The sequence below is a fragment of the Vigna umbellata genome, chromosome 6, assembly GCF_029865625.1.
Source record: "Vigna umbellata cultivar VRB3 chromosome 6, Vumbellata_1.0, whole genome shotgun sequence".
NCBI lineage: Eukaryota > Viridiplantae > Streptophyta > Magnoliopsida > Fabales > Fabaceae > Vigna > Vigna umbellata.
Window position 1 is genome coordinate 7199120 of NC_142170.1, and position 16886 is coordinate 7216005.

The 16886-nt window shown below is 29.0% G+C and overlaps 1 long non-coding RNA gene and 2 pseudogenes across 1 annotated transcript; 1 reads left to right on the plus strand and 2 right to left on the minus strand.

Moving 5' to 3' along the window:
* Positions 1-1720: 1720 nt before the first annotated feature.
* Positions 1721-3102, minus strand: LOC148196698 (uncharacterized). The gene is made up of 2 exons (XR_015780430.1): positions 2988-3102; positions 1721-1931 (listed from the first exon to the last, which is right to left on the minus strand). It is a non-coding gene; the product is annotated as an uncharacterized LOC148196698 (long non-coding RNA).
* Positions 3103-5963: 2861 nt separating this feature from the next.
* Positions 5964-6610, plus strand: LOC148196699 (uncharacterized; annotated as a pseudogene).
* A 7742-nt stretch (positions 6611-14352) lies between these two features.
* On the minus strand, positions 14353-15086 carry LOC124846583 (2S seed storage albumin protein-like; annotated as a pseudogene).
* Between the last annotated feature and the right edge of the window lie 1800 nt (positions 15087-16886).

The window sequence follows — 16886 nt, forward strand, 5'->3', positions numbered from 1 at the left end:
CCGTAACAACTTTCCATTATTTAATACAGTTTCTACTCCTAGAAATCGTACGCCTCCAAAAGCCACTTATGTTTACCAAAATTTTATACTAGATTGCTCCACCTTACCCTATACTTCTATTTTCCGTAAAATTTCTAATTACTCTGATGATTACACGGAGTCCAAAACACTATTACTAAACAATTCATCCTTATGTTTTCTTTTCTATACCCATTTAACAAGGACTTGTCCAAAAATAATACTTATATTGAGTATGCTTTATAACATCCATAGAAACTCTTCCACACTTAAGATTATGCATCATTTCCTTCACTCGTCCTTGATGAACTTATCTGATTCTCGATAATATTGCATTCACCCTTAACTACACTTAATGTTCAACAATCAACTCACAATTCTTGAAGACCATAAACTTCTAAAAACATATTGTAACATGACCAAACTATCCTTTCGATCATACCCTAGACTGCAATATCTATCCTTCACTTGCATTGGTCAGACATCCCTAAAATACTCATCCTCATCCTTTACATCACCATTGAGGTTTGAATACTACCACATAACTATACCTGATGAAATTTCTCCAATCACAACCTACAACTTCTTAATTATTCCAAATTCCCTAATCACATTGCAACCCTCCTTTTTATCTATTTCCAAACTCTTCTTCTTCCTTATCTTGTCATGTTCATAATAATATCAATTCAACCTACACTACCTCAACTAACTTTAATATTCCAAAATCAATAAAATTTACAACCATAAATCATGACATTTTAATCCTATCATAAAAATACCAAATATTTGCATAAGCCGAAAGCCAAAATTTTCGTACCTGGATTTTCTCCACTACTCCTCATACCAAATTCACATATTCTCAAATCTTATCTCTAATGCATTTACTGAAAAAATCTAACCATCTCCTTTTAATCATCCATTTAGCTTAGAATCCTTCCAATACTTCATTCTTCTCTAAAGACATCGTGTTCTCTTAACTTATAAATTTCTCCTCCTATTAAACTTTCTCTCAATCCTCTTTATGCCTTATACAACTTCTTATTTACTCTTCTTCGTCTAATATTTGATTTATTCTTAATCTACTTCAGTATTCCTATCCCTTTTTATTTTAAACTTTATCTTCAAATCTTCCACCATTTTCTTTCTTCAGATTCCAATCATCGCTGATACATCAATCCATGTTACCAATCTCACACAATGCCACTCTGTTTCTCATCAATACTTCCTTCTCTTCTGACTTCTAACGTTACTGATATACTAAACCAAACTGATTTCTCAAACCTTGCCACATTCCTGCTTATCCAAAGCTTATCTTAATCTAGCCTTTGAACTCAACTCCTTTTTGTGAAACGTAAGATATCTCATCTATTAATTTTGTTCTAGAAACTTCTAAAAAATTTACTTCTAAACACCAACATCTTCACTCATCCATTGAAACTTAAACTCTAGTATTATATCTCCCTATCAAGGCTTTAACTAATTCTAATATATTTCCTCAAACCCTCAGAATTAAGAAAGGAAAATCATCTATGGTAAAAGTCATGGTAATTAGACACAATACTCTACTATCTAGATTTAGAGGAAATGGTAAATTATACCATTTAGACTCAATTCTTCACAGAGAAGACACGGAAGACCCACAACACAGAGGTCATCCTAAGGACGAACTGCTCTGATACCATTAATGTAACATCCCAATATCTCACGCTGGATAATTCATAATTTATATATTGTAACATTACATTTACGGTAATATCCCGTAATCTCACACTTATAAATTCATAGATAATATATGTCTACACATGTTTTAAACTCAGATTTCAACTATAAACTCATAAATATAATTCGAATTCTTCTAGCTTATTCTTCTGTCTCTCTCTTCATTGGCATTGGATCAGACGACATTCCTTCATCTGCTCCCGTATAACATCACGCATTATACGATCATCGCATTCACATGCACACACAAGTAAGGGTGAGCTAACATGCAACAAATCATTTATAAAACATGTATAATTACCTTGATATAAACATCATATAATAATTATGTTCGACACCCTCATACCACAATTCCTATTAGATACTCGTCTCACAATACCCAATAGACACCACAATACCCAATAGACACTCATCCGGATGATACGTTGATGAGCGGTCACGGGAGGTTATGCACTTGTAATGACTTCTACTTCTTTTTACAAATACACTTTCAAAATACTTCATACCATTCACAAGGTTAATCCCCTCACTATGTCCAAAACCGGCACATAGACCAGGACCTCCTGCTCCTCTCACCACATAATTCATCCCTCTCTACTTGAGACTAGATGATTATTAGAGTATCAGGATAACCTCCAACTACGGGACCCTCAACATCAACATATACACAAATACCATAATATTACTTAATCTCTCCACAAGACTCATACCATACTAATATTCCTCAACTCACATTATACCCCTACAAAATCTCCCCATACTACTCATAACATGTTCAGATGCATAAATTCAAATGCAGTATAATAAAATGCAATAATCACAATTATAATTCATAATTTCATATCTACCACAATAACATGAATTAATCAGACATTTCCATTCCAACAACATATATTGCATAATAATTTAACAGTACAAAATCTGTTCAATAGGATTTAAGTTAAAAACTTGTCGAGTAGACTTCCAGGAAAGAGAGGTGCGTCACAATGGACAACTTAAGTACCAAGTCTTTCCTTAGCCAAAGTGTTCCTCAACTAGTTTTTAACAAATTTCTTATTTACAGATTCAAAACAACAGCATATAATATTAACACTGAATTTCAATATAGATTAACATACAGTAAGCATTAACAGTATTCACACAGAAGAATTTCAATATATGAATAGTAATAAAACAATACTAAATCATAATATAAAAGCATAGAACTATTAAATCATAATATAAAAACATATAAAGGTTAGCTCCCCTACCTCTATTCCAGACGTCTCTTGCTCTGAATTTATTTCTCCGAAACCTTTCAGAACCTCTACCCTTCTTGCAACTAAAAATTTCTCTCTATCTTTCTCTCACTTGATTTCTCTTCTCTTGGTGCAAAATACCCTTCCCTCCCATGGCTATTTATAGTAAAAAAAAATTTACTATTCATTAATATTTTAATATTATTTATTATTTTAATATTATTTAAAAATAATATTTCAATCCTTTTCTCACCAAATCTGATCCTAATTTCTACCTACTACTTTCTTCCATGCTAAGGAATCCAAATGCTGAAAATTTATTTTTACTATTCACTTTTTACTATTTACTATTTACTTTTTACTATTCAATTAAAAAAAATTTACTAAATAAGTTTATCAAAAATTTGAACCTTTCCTTCTAAAATTACTATAATTTTATATCCAAAATTTACATTTTTCCATCCATTAAAATTATTATTACTAATAAAATACTAAAATTTACTACTATAAATATATATATATATATATATATATATATTTTTTTTATGGGTCTTACAATATATATATATATACACACAACACATCAACCCAAACATCTTAACATGCAATGACCTAAATTGCACTTGTGGTAGCACTTACTGCTTTGCAAAGCCATTGTTAATAGGTTTCACCCTAGCATACTCACAAGGTTAGTCTATTCAATGCCTTGGATTATACTAGAAACACCCAAGACTAAGAGATCTTGATACTCTCACCACATGTGTCAATCTTCTCTACTTGAGAATGAAAGACCATTAGAGTGTCAAGATAACCCCCAAGACTGAGGCTGCATTTATTCTAACAACACTTGAAACCACACCAAGAAGTTCCACTTTTGAAACTTATATCACCACTTCGAAACCATCAATAAGAATTCCACCTTAGAAACTCTTTTCAACCATACTTCAAATACATACATAACTTCAAGCCTAAAATTTCATAAAATTTCTCTTTGATATTACTAAACAAGCATTACATCACCATTTCATTTTTAACCATAAAAAAAACCAAATAAAGTATCAAACAAAATACATCAAATCTATATACAGGACGCCTTAACCAAAAACTAAATTTTTAAGTTTTTCTTATGTTTTAATCGATTATCACACCTAATAATCTATTATTCCTGAAAGGATTCATGCCAAAATGATTTTTGGATGGGAATAATCGATTAACACAATAATCAATTATCATATGTGATAATCAATTATTCCTGAGAGCATTGAAGAAAAGATGACCTTTTCACTAGAATAATCGATTATTCTTATAAGTTTTTGACAATAACCTGATTTTTCTGGTTTTGGTGCATCTTAGACATTCAAATGATCAATTTAAAATTTGTAACACTAATATTGATACAAAAACTTGTTATAGATGACAATAGAGTACTACATTGCTCATTTAGTAAGGAATTAGATGTACAAACCAACTCAACAACTCAAAAGTGCATAAACTCAATTCTATCATTTGCAACACTCAATATCAGTAATCTAACAGCATGGACAGTTCTTAATACACCAGATAATATACTCTAATACCTCAGTTTACTCAAAACATTTCTGTTTCAAGATTTCATTAGGTAAAACCTCAAAATTGAACTAAAAATAACCAAAGGACTCAACCTATCATTCAATTAACACATTTAAACTATATTTTACAAATTTAAATGTCTAGACAAGTCTTAATAGGTCTCATAATAGACTTCATACTTCCCGAAACAATTTCCACCCATTACCTCACAATCTTACTATTCAAAAGCTCAATTTTACACTAAAAACGCCCTCAAAACCCCAAAATGAACTACCTCTAATTCCGTATCAAATTTCAATTGAATAAATCCTCTAGCAAGTCTCAAATGACCTCATCACAGTCCTAGATAGTTGTTCTCTCACACCAACCCCTGTTTCTCAAAGTCACCTATCAAAACCCTCTTTTTATACTTAAAAACCTAAGTAATTGACTATTCTTCAATCCAAACACTTTGAATCAAATTTTCAATAATCACACAACTTCATCACAAACAATCATGACAGCAGCAACGTTGCAAATACACCACATCAAGCATTCAACATCATAAAATCATGGTTTAATTGATTTAGAGGTCCTTATTTCTACTGATTTGTGTCAATTAGGTCCCCGTATTTTGAAATAGCTCAATTGGGTCCCTATTTATGTAAAATTGAATCAATAAAACCTCTGTCGTTAAATCATATGAACTACATTAAATGTGTTGCTTGGTGGCATGGTGAGGTGGTATTTCATAAACACGTGCCACAACAACAGGTAATGACATGGATTTATTTGATTTTAAGTTTAAAATAAAATAAGCTGGCAACCCCTTCCCCTTTAACCCAATCATCGTTATCTTTCAAGAATTTCGTTCAATAAGCTTCAAATCCTTGTCATCCATGTAACGCCTAAAATCATGGTAATCAATCCTACCATCCCTATCAGCATCACACACATTGAAAAGCTCCTTAGCATACTTATACTCAAGGGGAATCTGCAGTGCAGACAAACCAGACTCAATGTGAGTATAGTCCAAGTACCCATCATTGGCAGCATCGAAGAAATCGAAGAGACTCCAAATTCGAAGATCCCTCTCGTCTTTGGTCTCATGGCTTGGCCTGCCCCGGACATGCTCTTTCGCTAAGAATCTAAAAAACTCAAAAAATTAGAGATACCCAATGGGGCATTTGAATTTTGAAGGACCGAAAGATGCTATCTTTGGCCTCAGATCTGCGTAGCAGTTACATTCTTCCAAATCCTGTTACATTTCAAATAAATAAATATCTTTCATTTCTCTTTGCTTTTATTCAACCACGTCTACAGTTTTAAAGTTTTCTCTTGTGTCATAATTTGGATTTTACAAACAATATGGGAGAAGAAAAGGAATGAGAGGTGAGTGAAAGAGACGAAATATGTAGCCACACACATTCATCTATCACAATGGGGAAGCATTTGTGTGATTCAACCACCATCGCCGAACCATTCCAAGGTTTGCTGTCGGCAGTGCTTCCATGGGGGATCCCAAATCGGAGTCAATTAGAGTCGTAGATCTCGTCGTTCAGGCTAGTGTTGGTGGTGCGACCTTTGTCGGCGGTTGGGAAAATTTCGTCGGTCTCGAAGAGCAGCAGCGGCGCCACCTCTAGAAGCTCCAAGCCAAAGACGTACTCTAGAAGCTGCTCCAGAAACTCGTCATCGTCTCCACTATCGTCCTCCCATCTTAGATCCGTCATTTCCCGGCTCTCACACGGCGGCGAGGTGTCGGCCGACAGGAACTGTCTGTTCACGGCGTCTCGGAAGGCAATGGGACTCGAGAAGGTGGACGCGCGCGAGTTGGAGCGGCGGACGGTGAGTTGGTTCTCGAAGGATCTTCGATCTGTGCATTTTGTGGAAAGAGAGGTGATCGATGACGCGATTCGACACATGTACTCTCCAGATCTGAAGAAGGGTTAGGGGATTCATGTCGTTTAGGAGGTGAAGTTGTTGGCAAAGAAGGAGGATCTGCTCTTGATTCGGCTGTAGCTTTCGGTGACGAAATTGCAGTAACTGTGAAGAGGAAGATGATGGTTAACATTGTGTGTTTTTATTAAATAATCCAAAGAAAGGTTTTTTTAATCTAAAATCATTTAACTCCACTTAATGACTGCCACGTGCTTATGAAATGTCACCTCACCATGCCACTAGGCAACACATTTAACGTCGTCCAAAGAGTTTAACGGCGGGGTTTTATTGATTCAATTTTACATAAATAGGGACCTAATTGAGCTATTTCAAAATATGAAGACCTAATTGACGCAAATATGCAGAAATAGGGACCTCCGAATCAATTAAACCTAAATGTATCATTATCTAAACACAAAGAGTATTAGCAACAACCTAGCTATTTCACTAAAATCATCTTATCATTCATAGAGATACTAAATTCAAACCATAAATGTAATCTAAAACAAGGTCTAGCTTCTCCTTACCTCGTAACGAAACTAAAGAGTTCTAAAAAACGCTGAATCCTTGCTTAGAGTACAAGAAACTCTAGAAACACCTACATAACACCAAATTGGAAGCTAAAAGAGTCTTTAGGACTTCTGATCAACAAGAAATTAGGAAAAGACATTACAACTCACATGCGACAAGAGATCATTAAGCATGATCTCAATTAAGAACGAGAAAAGAAAAAAGAGTTGAAACTTACTTGCTCTATTGAAGAAACTGATCAGATACAAACTAGACCTCGTTGTCGTGGTCAATTAGGTACCTCCTGATCGTCAAAGAGATAACTAAGGAGTTAGAACTCTTAGAAAGAAGATAGAAAACTCTAGAAAAATAATTTCTAGAAAGATTATATGTTTTAAAATAATAAGACTCGTTTATAACAAAACTATTTATAAATAAATCATTTAATATTAAAATAATCAAGTCTCACTGTTTTTAAACTGCTATCACTTCTAAAATATCATTTTGTGATATTTTACATCAACCATCAAACTCTATATGCTAAAATGAGAAAAATATATTCTAAGAAAATAGTGTGTAATATATATATATATAAATTCAAACATAACTAAATAGTCCTCGGGAGTTTGAATCTGCATATAAAATATTTATATTTACTCAAGAAGGACTACTGGATCTGTAAATTGAAAAAATAAACAGATTGTTTTTAGAACAAAATTTATATTTATTTTTTGAAAATAAATTATCACTCGATACTCTGATTACCAGTACCATGTCAATTTTCAATTTGTTTTTTCCAAAAAAGAACAGATATTAAAGGTTACTATATTTTTGCTAGTGCCTTTACCTTATTATGATTGAGCCATTCGTGAGCATGAAACCGACAAAGAAAAACATACCGTCAAATCCAGGAGTCCTATATGCCGTGTCATCAAATCCAGAAAAACATACCTTATAATTACTTCTGTTAGAAGTCATTAATATTTATAATTCTATCCCTTTTATAGTTTGTCAGACCAAATTTTTCCCATTTCTTAAATAATAGTAAAAAAACAAACTCATCCAAAAAATAAAAAAGAAAAAACAACTTCAAGAAATTCACAGGCAAACATAACCATCCATCGTTTTGATTTATGACAGCATTAAACGGAACGAGACATTATTGGTGATGCCATCTGCATAGTGTGAAAATATCCGTTATTTACCCACTACTGCATCTAATCGATGTGGGCTTTTAAACAAGTTGTGAGTAAAGTTGAGAAGGGCTATCAAATCGAGTTGGTATGAGGATGGTTTTGGAGGACCCGCCTCGTGCAGAAGCCAGTTGTTAGCAGCCATGGAAACAAAGGGTATCCTCCGTACTATACTGGTGTTCCAAGAAAAGCCATGCATCCTGAGTTGGAATAATTGAACCCCATGCCTTCCTCCCATAACATTACCAAATATATTAACCTGGTTGTAGCAATAAATACCATACGACACACCAGAGGGAGAGTTTGCCGCGTGCCACCCTATGAACCACGATAACCACCTTTCAACTCGCCTACAGTCTCCTCCGGACAAAGTTCCAAACATCGTACCACATGGTGTTTGCACCTACGCATGCATCTATGCCCATAATCAACTAAACACCAAGAGTTCCACAATCAGGACACGATGCCTAAAGCCCCAAGATATTTATTGTCGTCAAGTAACAGCTGTGTTCCTATGAATCTGCCTCCATCCACCTATATATTACTTAAATGTCATTTTGTTAGGGCATTCCCAACTATAACTTGGAGGCTTCTTTGTACAAAGATATGACGTCATTTTATTTTCAAAATTAACATTATTTGTAGAGCTAAACAATTGATATATATATCACAATATTTACAACAATTTAATAGAAATATTAATGTGTAACATAAGTTAGTCCTAAGTTGAAAGTAATATTTCAAAACTACGTAATAAGGAGAGGAATGTTTCGTTTCTTTTTTTTAAATACCTCATAAAGTGTTTCTGGAAATGTTAAATTCTCATGTACATGGATATTTTATTATATGAAACGCGAATATCTGAAAAACCCATTTTCGATTGTAACAACCAAAAAATAGACATTTCTACTTACATCTTTTATATAAAAACAGACATGTTCACTGGTACAAGATTCAACATAAATAATTATATAAACATAGCAATTGTTATTAATTTTCAAAAACTAACTGTATCAATATACGGTTAAAGTTTTTTAAGAGATTACAAGACTATAACATTATTAAAGTATATATATATTTTTTATACATACTAAAGTATATATATATATATATATATATATATATATATATATATATATATATATATTATATACTAAAGTATATATATACATATTTTATATATATACATATTTTATATATATATATATATTATACATACTACCACCACCAGAACATACACATTTTCTACTTATGTTATAATAGTGATAGTTATAAAAGAAACAGAATACAAACAAACACAAACAAAAAAAGTAATATAATGTTAATATAAAACACAAACAATTTTTCTCTCAATTTTAGCCAACCAAGACAATAAGTAATACATAAACATGTCATCACACTACTCATAGACACATAACTGTTAACAACATTAAACTCTATATCTAGATTTATGTAACTGCTCATATGGTAGACATTGTACACCTATTGTAGAACTTTCAAAATTAATAGGTATGATATGTCAAGATCAGTTCATTAAACCTTCATCCTAAATCGACCAAGGTCAACTAATCTTGACCTTTGATCCGAGCTAACTCATCACGATTATTGACTCGATGAACTCATCTAATCCTTCAGTTGAACCTTCATGATTGACCGACTTGAATCAACCTGCAGTCTTACTCTACTCGACTCAGACTTTTGTGAGTAAAGTGAGAATAAAATAAAAAGAAAAAAGAAAAATTCAAATAACTTATATCTTTCAGAATATTTAAAAAAATAATTTTTATTTAATTTCTTTCAAAATTTCTTAAATTTTAGTTTCTTTTTAATTATTTGATTCACTTGCGAAGCATTTTAATTTTTCCTTATAAATAATTTACTCTTATAAATTACTATTTCCATTTTCAGTTTGCTAAATTTAGAAATGATTTGGTTTTATTCATTTTTTTTTCAAATGCTAATTACAACTGGGAACTCGATGGTTGAAAATATTAAAAGAATTTATTCAAAGATAATTAAATTTTTATAGTTTTTTGTGATCTTAATTTTATTATTTTTTTCATTTCTCACGGTTTTAATCCCATTAAACAGTACTTGTAGTAATTTTAAATCTTTGACATTTTCAAAAATCAATAAAATACGAAATTATAAATTATCCTATTTGTTATTTGATAAGTCAAAATCAAACATATTTAAAGTTATCTTTGATTTATTTGTAGCATTCGTAATAAAATTAAAAAAACAATTTCCATTTTGATTACCATGAAAAGTTTCTTTAGAAATAACAAATATTCAATCTTTATTACCAAAAATTATTTTTATTGAATATTTTTTAGGAAGCAATTAAAAAAGTAAATATTATCTGAAGTTATTTATGCTGTGGTAAACATTTCAGTACAATGAAATTGTATTGGTTGTGCTACTATAAACAATTAATTCAGGGGTGCCAATAGTTGACCCGAGAAGGTGAATGAAAGCCGCTTACTATGCTTTTGTTGGACAATCTTTCGTGGAAGATGCGTTCTGGATGGATAATCATGGCATTTTTTATTTGAGAATATTTTTTGAAATATTTAATCTAGAATTTTTTTTTAAATCTATTTTAGATTAAGTATTTTAGAAAAAACAATTTATCTAAAAATATTTTGTGAATTACATTATCTAAAATTTATTAAAAGAAAATGACTTTTACCTTAGGGGTAATTTGAGATTTATGAATTTTATGTGGGTGTAGGAAGAAAAAAAAAAAGAAAGGTGTAGCATTTCATTTGAACGTGAGTCTTAAAATTCTTTAGTAGAAATTTTAAAAGCACCTATACTAGAGTATTTTTTTTCCACCATATCTAGTTTTAAACTTGTGTCTACCTATACAGCTATACACATGGGTGTTTGGTTGTATGTTGTGTTATGCTTATAAATATATATTATATTAAAAGAGATTTAGAAATTAAGAAAACAAATAATAAATGTTTTTAAATTTATAATTAAATTTTGAATAGAATTCTTGTAAAAAAAATATTTATAGGTTTAGAAAATATAAAAAATATTAACATATACAAAAATATAGAATATGTTTTCTAAAAGTACTGAAGATAGATTATGCATAAATATATATGGTACACTCCTAAAACTACAAATCAATGTATGAATAAAATAAATTAATATACATTTTTAGATTTGTCTAATTATAGTGTATTGATAAACTCATCTAATATGTATTACTAGACTCGTTTAATCATTATATGGACACACTCATTTAATATTTTTTTTTCTAGACTCGTTTAATTAGTGATTAGACAAACTCATCTAATTAGAGAATGAATAGAATTGTCTAATATGTGTATGGACAATCAAGTGTAATGTATTGTTATACTCGTATAATGTTTTTTTTCTAGTGATTCTAATCAATGTATGAAAAGACTCATTGATGTATATTTCTATAAGGCTTAATTGCTTACTTGATCCCTATGTTAACTGATTTTTTTCAGTTTAGTACCTAGCTTTAAAAGTGCATAGATTACATCCCAAAGTTGTAAAAATTGTATGAATCAAGTTTCTTCCCTTAAATTGGCATAAACGGAGTTAACTCTGATGTAGCTATCAAATCTGATTTTTTCTTCTCTCATTTGTTTTTTTTTTCTGTAACGCCCATCTTTTTCTTTCTATATTAATGATTTTCACAATGATAGGAAATCTCTTTTTCTTTTTGTTGTTATGAGAATTAATGTTTAATTATCTCATATTAATGTTGTCACTCACCAATCCTTTTCAAGTTTTCATACTAAACACATTTCTATGGTGTTGCATTCAGCTTTAATTTTATTAAAAATAATAAATAATTAATATTTTAAGTATTTATTATTTATGAATAATAAATGTTTGGTATTTTAATATTTTTTATACAAACTAAATGTAGGTATTATATTATTAGTACTGTAAAATAAATTTAATTAAAATTAAAATGTAATTTATATTATTAAATTAAATATAATAAAAATTATAATAATATAATAATAATACAATAATAATAATAATAATATAATATTAATGATAACAATAATTATAATAATAAAAATATAATAATAATATTAATAATAATAATAATAATTATTATTATTATCATTATTATTGTTATATAATTTTTATTATATTTAATTTAATAATATAAATTACATTATAAATTAATTTAATAATATAAATTACATTATAAATTAATTATAATGTAGACACATTTAAATGTAAATTTAATATGCATGTACCAAAGATGTAAAAGACCTTGTTGGTGATAATGTCTAAGACCCTTATAAACTTGGATTTTGTTAGATTGAAAGTTTCCAAACTGTAGAAAGAGAAAAGGAAAAAAAATGTCTTACAAGTTGAAAAAAAAACAGATGAGAGAGAAGAAAAAGATCATATCTTATAGAAACGTCAACGCGGAGTTAACTTCGTTTATGCTGAGGGACTTGATTCATACAACTTTTACAACTTTGGGATTTAATGTATGCACTTTTGAAACCGGATACTAAACTAAAAAAAGCCACTTAACATAGGGACCAAGTAAGCTATTAAGTCTTTCTATAATCATCTAATCAATGTATCGACAAACTTGTCAAAAATATATATTGTTAGACTCATGTAATCAGTATATGAACACACTCATACAATGTGTATTACCAGACTCGTTTAATTAGTGTATGTTCAGACTCATATAATTAGTGAATGGACAAATTTGTGTATTGTGTATTAATAAATTAGTCTAGTATGTATATAAACAAAATTGTCTAGTATATTATTAGACTCATCTAGTTAGTGTACAAATAGACTCATCTAGTGTCTACTACTAGACTCGTTTAATCAATGTATAGAGACTCATTTACTTTGTGAATAAATAGACCAATTTAAAGTGTATTAATAAACTTGTCTAATATGTGTATGAATAGACTTGTCTAATGAATATTGAGACTCGTTTTATCAATATATGGACAAACTATTCCAGTGTTTCTTGTTAGACTTGTCTAATCAATGCATAGACAAATTCGTTTAATGAGTATTCCTAAATTTGTTTAATCAATGTATATGATAATTCATATAACTTTTTTTTTGTGCTAAACTCATTTAATGATTATATGAACAAACTCATTTAATATTTTTTTATTATACTCTGTCTAATTAATGTGTTTCTAGACTAGTCTAATTAAGATATAAAATGACTCATCTTCTTTTTTTAATACTCGTTTTATTAGTGTATATATATACATCATTAAATTAGCATAATTTTTTTATTATATTTATTTAGTATATAAATAAACTCGTCTAATATATATATATATATATATATATATATATATATATATTAAACTTATCTTTTTTGTTTTTGTTATACTAGTATATATATTGCTAAACTTTAAACTAATCTAATCTAATATACATCATTAAACTAATATTTTTTTCTTACTAATTCATCTTTATTTTTTATATAAACAAACTCGTTTAATATTATTAAACTTATCTCATTTGTGTATTTCTTTTATTATATTAATCTAGTTTATTATATTAATCTAGTGTGTGTTAATGTGTTGCTAAACTTTATACTAATCAAGTATGATCTATTATGTGTTGCTAGTAGAATTTATCTATTAAATGTACTAATAAATGTACGTCTACTATATCTTATAGTCATCTAATATATAAATAGATTAATAATATATTTTAAGACAATTAATAAATATTAACAAAAATAATAATTTAATACAAAGATGATAATTAACAAAACTATTACAGTTGTTTATATGATCTTAAATATGTATTATTTTTTAAAATAAAATTATGCTAAATAAAAAAAAATTACATTTTATTTAATTAAATGATAAAGTAATTATAATTTTATAAAATTATAAATCATAGAATAAAAAATAATATAAACAAATTTAACCATTTATTCATTTAAAAAATCAACTAACATTTGAAATAAGTTTTAAAAGTACGTATAATGAATTAAAGTATATAATTTTAATTTATTATTCAAAAGAAATGTACATAAATACTTTATTTTAAAATAAATGATTAAAAACGTGAATTAGTTATTTAAGAATATTCACAGTAAAATAAAAATAAACAAATTAAATGATATAAAATGATTTTAAAAACCAAGTTTATTGTTTCCCAACATTATTGGTGAATATTGACGATACTACAACATTTCTCTTTGAGGGTCCAAATGCAAGTCGCATTCCATGGGTCCAAAGTTGCAACTCACGAACAAGTTCAAAAGCTTCTCCTCCATCTGCAGCTTCTCCTTCTCCGGTTTCTCTACTTGACCCTCCATTATATGCTGCAACGCTTGGCACTGGCATTTGGGGCTGTTCATGCCCCTCACTTCCTGGCAGCACCTTAGCATCTGATAGAATTCTTTCGCCTCGCTAAAGCCGTCGTTCGTTCTCACGCTCCTTAGAACATCATCATCAACCTTGGATCTTCGTCATAAGGTAGTTCTCACAGTACTCGAGTTCCGCCTTCTTGATCTGCTCGAGACAGCTCAGTCGCTCCTTCATCCCTTTGAAGGCGCAGCATGTGTGCCCTACGAAGACAGGAGCCACGATGAGGATGGTGCGTGTTTCATTCTCCTGGTTAGGTTTTGGTGAGGTGGCTCCAGTGTTTCATTCTCTGCTGCCACGCCACTTGCATGCATTTGGAATTAATATCAGTAATATAATAAAACTAATGCAATATATTTACACACTACATGATTTTTATAATTTTAGCGCACTCTATTTTTAATTTGTATTTTCCTAGATATTAAGCTATTTTTTAAAACTAAATCGCTACATTTATTTTTTATGTAAAAGTCACTCTTTACATGGCTATTATTACTTTCAGTTAACCTTTCAGAAAATTGTATTCTTGTCACTGTTTCCATAACCATTAGACACTCATTTGTCACACTTTTTAGTTCATTTATTACATATGAATAATTATTTTCTATTTAATACTGAAAATGATTTATCATAGAAAATAATTGTTATTTAAGAAAAACAATATTTTAACTTATATTTTATTGAATAATTAATTTATAGTGCATATTCTTAATTGATATTAGTATATAACAGCATAGTACTAACAAAATTTGAGAAAAAATAGTTAATTATTATGATCCTCGACAGTTTTTTCCCCCAAAACATTTTTGGATGAGGTTTTTTTCATAAATTAACATAAGCTAATTTGTGAAAGTATTAAATTACATTTTTAATCAATTTCTGTGAAAAGTAATGAACCTGTTTAATACTTAATCTGTCTATATTTACTGCATAATTTTCGTTTTCTTTATCTTTCGTATTGGTTTGTAAAATAAAATAAATATCAATTATGGTCTTTAGTAACTATTTTATTGAAAAATTATTATTGGGCCGACACTATTTTCATATTACATTAGACTAAGGTTTTTTTCTTCGTGCACCTGCGTAAGTTTTAACTCCACCTCTATAATTTATAAAATGAGAATTTATTTTTAGTAGACGTGACTTTTGAATTACTTTATAAATCTTCTAGGAAGTGTTTGAATTGGGTGATGATTTGAGAGGAAATGAGTGAATGAACCGGGGAAACTGAGAGAAAATTTTGATATTGTTTGAATTTAAGAATTTAAAAGGAGATGAAAGAAAATTTTACGAATATGATATGATAATATAATAAATTAAAAAATATTTTAATAGATAAAATTAGATAGCTACCATTTTTCACTTAAATATAAATGTGATATAAAATTAAATATAAAAAATAAAAATTATGTTAAAATAAAATTAAAATTATTACTTAAAATTATAAAAATATTATTATTATTAATCATTTTTATAAATTAGAAAATATTATTACTTTTATAAATGCAAAATTGATTCTCTCAAGCTCATACTTGATTATACTATATCAATGGAATCAATTTTGATTATGTTTTGAAAAGAACAATCTTATTTTTATGAGATCATTTTCGTCTTTTTGAATAACATGAATAGTCCATCATTTCATATTTTAACATATTACACGTATCAATTCATTTGTCTTCTCACCAATTTCAAATTCTCAAATTCGTACAAAACCATGAAAACAAATTTGAGAAGGGATGTAAAATTCATCCTCATACTTTTGTTGCATGAATGTGAACCATGGAAACCACAATTTTAAAACAAGTTTTGCTAACTTTTTGGAATAATATTTTCCAATAGGATTTTAATTTTGTAAAATTTAAAATATATTTTGGAATAAATATTTTTAATGATTTTTTTAATAAAATATATAATATTTTTTTAAGCGAACTTTCGAAATAACGATTTTCTTTCGTCATCCTACCTTAAAACTTACCGTGAAGATGAAAAATTAAGATGTAGTTGAAAATAATGACAAGAGTGGAGTATCCACGACATAAGTAAAGTAATGCGGCAAGAAGAATATTTATAATGATATTTTCACAACATTTTTTTGACAATATTTTAACTTCATTCACGTGTTATTCTCTGATTGGTCCATATTGGTATTTATGATTATTATTATTGATGGTAGAGTAATTTTGAACCAATCATAGAATAACATGTAAATAATGTTAAAATATTATCAAAAAAATATTGTCAAAGTATCATTATCCAATAAGAAAACCCCAAAACAAATACATATTTTTTCTTTTCTTTGGATAAACTTTTCACACCTCAATTTACTTTGTTCTACTTCTCTCCTA